A 3,446-nucleotide genomic window follows, 5' to 3' on the forward strand; every position below is an offset into this window, starting at 1 on the left:
CACGTTTCTGTGATGTGTAATGATAAGGACATTCATGAAGTCCTGCTCTAAGGTGGAGTGTATTTACAGCTGAAGATACTCAGATACAATGATCTAACATCCCTTGTTCACAACACACACTCATCACCACCATCAGCATCATCACCACCATCGTCACTATCACCATCACTATCATCACACAACCCAAGCCAACACTTTGATCTCATCCAGCACTTAGAGATAAAGAGAAACTAGTCGTTCTTTCCACAGCTGGATAAATCCAGAGTAGAGCACTAGATCATGTGGGATCTGACCCACTTCTACACTCCACTGGAAGGAAAATCTGAGCTGATCATCAGCATTACTGCCATTACACACACACACACACTGTGATAACACAGTTCACACAACTTTCACCAACAAGGTCAGAAGATAAAACCAGGCTCAGAATTTCTCCCTCTCTGACTTCTGGAGGTTCTGGACTTTAATGTAAGGTCAGAGGTTCAGGAGATCAGGACAAGAATCACCATGACAGCAGAAGAGTTTAAAAATCACAGAGCTCATGGAGGAAGACACCTGAAGAGAGAGAGAGAGAGAGAAGAGAGAGAGAGAGAGACCAGCAGCTCCGTCCGCCGGAGTAAACACAGTGAACATAAGGAGCTAGGCCACACCCTTTAAGGATGCGAGCACGCGCACACACAGACTTAAAAAAAGACAGTGTACTACTATTTCTCTCACACACACACCAGTATTGTGTGTGTGTGTGTGTGTAATATGCGGAGACAGTGGAGCCGCGCGTGAGACGAACATGGTGGTTTAAGCATGCCTGTTATATAGGGTAAGGGAGATGCGCGAGCCTGCGCGAGGCTGGGACGTTTACGACTTGGGCGCGAGGATGGAACTTTAAAAACATAAAATAAATAAATAAGAGTCACATCCTAACAGACATCACCTAGTGAACACGAAGCGCACTTCACCCCGCCTCACCGCCCCTGGATTATACACTACTTAGGGAACCTATTTAGTGAGAAAGGAGGAGATTTGGGATTTAAGTCTCTAATGAAGTAGATCCACAGTCAGGTTTTTAAAGAGAACCATCATTACCGAACCTGTTTAATATGATTCTACTGCTCCAGAGGATTTAAATCGGAAATTTACTGAGAATAAAGGAAAATGAAATGTAAAGTTATATGATCGTGTATCTCAGCCATGCGAACTGAGAGCACAGCTGATAGAGGCTCAGAAACTGCAGCTACACGCTAACTCCCCATTCCTGCTAGTTTAATATTAAACATGTGAAGTTTATTAGAGGAGAAATCAGTGAGCTGGAGTGTGACTGAGTCCTGCACCACAGAGACACCTTCCCGCCCCGAGCTAGCCTGCTAATCCCTCACAACTCTCACATACACGCCGAATTTAAAGCCCTTTTCCCCTCAGGCTCTGGTCACTAAACTGACCATTAACCCGTGATAAACTTGTCTTTCTTACCTTAAACTCGGAGCTCGGTTTCTCCAGCACTCTCTCTCTCCTGCTTTTCTCTCCTTCCTGTTAGCGAACTCCAGCAAATTCACTCACAGTCCCCCCTGCCCGAACCGCACTGCGCATGCGCGTCATCTCTACGCAGGCGTAGTATTGATGACGACATCTCTCTCTCTCTCTCGCTGCTCGCAGTGGGCGGGGCCATGGGGACGAGAAACTCAGAAACGTGCATTGATTGACAGGTTAAACAACCAATAAGACGGCTAATTAAAAACTACTGCAATTAAACGGCTTAAAACTGTGAATAATAATGATAATAATAATAAACTTAATAAATAAAATAAATTTAATAAATTAACAATTATATTTAAAATTAATATTTATAATAGTAATGATTGTAAAATTAGTTTATTTAATAATTAATTTAAAAATATAAATAAAACATCCATAAATCAGCTTAAAACTGTGAAAAACAATTATTATTACTTATTATAAATAATGAAAATAATTAAATAATAATAATAATAATAATAATAACAATTGTTACATGTATATGAATAATTATATTTTTATTAATATTTATAATAATTATATTTTTAAATTAGGTTTTTAATAATTAATTAAAAACTACTCCATCAGTCAGTTGTCTTAAAACTGTGAAAAGTTATTATTATTATTATTATTATTATTATTATTATTATTATTATTATAAAAATATTTTTTTTTCATTTCATTGTCTGTACAGCTTATCTAATCTATACTCGGGTCACGGGGAACCTGTGCCTATCTCAGGCGTCATCAGGCATCAAGGCAGGATACACCCTGGATGGAGTGCCTAATTATTATTATTATTATTATTATTATTATTATTATTATTATTATTATTATGTTTTTATTAGGACTGGGCAACGATTAAAATTTTTAATCGCGATTAATCGCATGATTGTCATGAGTTAACGCGCGTTAACGCTCTCTCTGTGTGTGTGTGTGTGTGTGTGCGCGCGCGCTCCGTGCCTTTCTCCGTGTTTGTTTGTCCGCCCGTTATATTTCTTTTCCGCTTCCTTTCAGCCCCGCGGCAGTCTTACGCTTATCCCAAATGCTCTCATTGGTTCTGACGCGTTATAACGTTCATCCCAAGCCAATACGGATCAACATCCCGCCCCTCCCGTCACCCGTGGTTTGTCTGTGTGTCTATTCAGAGCCGCTGAGCAACAAGACTTCAAATAATTTACAATATAATAAAAACTAAATAAATAATTATCGGCGTTAATTAATTAATGAGTTAACGCGATAATAACGCGTTAACTTGCCCAGCCCTAATTTTTATTGATATTTATTATAATAATATTTATAATACTAATTATAATAATTAATAATAATTTTTAAATTAGTTTTTTTAATAATTAATTGAAAACTATTCCATCAATCAGCTGTCTTAAAACCGTGAAAAGTTGACTGTGAAATTATTTTATTTTATTTTTTTTGTACATTTTAACAGAAGCACTTCACAGTTGAAATCTTTCACATAAAAATCATTTAGACTGTAAAGATTTCTGTAAATCTGTTTTGTAAACAAGTCCATCATTAGAAGCTCTATAAAACTCAGTGAATGACTAAACTCATGTATGTTCCTGCATGACCATGTCTCTGTGCACGGAGCAGCTCCATGAAGACATGGTGTAGAGGTGAATGTTGGAGGAACTGGAGTGTCCTGCACAGAGCCCTGACTCGGACTCAACCCCACTGAACACCTTCAGGATGAACTGGAACTGGAGTCTCATCAACATCCTGACCATCAGAGTCTCTGATCTCACTAATGCTCCTGTAGAATGAACACAAACTCACACAGACACACTCCAACAAGTGAAAGAAGAGAAGAGGGGAATAAAGTGGGTTTATTGTCAGTGTGTTTAGTGTGTTGTGTCATGCTGTTATTGTTATTTATTATTGTATTATCTGAAATCCAGAAATGATCAGAGTTGTGAACT

General features: G+C 38.2%; 1 protein-coding gene across 1 annotated transcript in view; it reads right to left on the reverse strand.

Annotated features, from left to right (window-relative positions):
- The window catches only part of tmod2 (tropomodulin 2), a 30,176-nt gene extending 28,559 nt beyond the window's left edge, over nucleotides 1-1,617 (reverse strand). Inside the window, exon 1 of the mRNA XM_058387714.1 lies at nucleotides 1,468-1,617. The gene's annotated coding sequence lies outside the window, so the exon portion shown is untranslated. The remainder of the gene's footprint in view (nucleotides 1-1,467) is intronic.
- Between the last annotated feature and the right edge of the window lie 1,829 nt (nucleotides 1,618-3,446).

The sequence above is a fragment of the Hemibagrus wyckioides genome, linkage group LG04 (genome assembly GCF_019097595.1).
Source record: "Hemibagrus wyckioides isolate EC202008001 linkage group LG04, SWU_Hwy_1.0, whole genome shotgun sequence".
NCBI lineage: Eukaryota > Metazoa > Chordata > Actinopteri > Siluriformes > Bagridae > Hemibagrus > Hemibagrus wyckioides.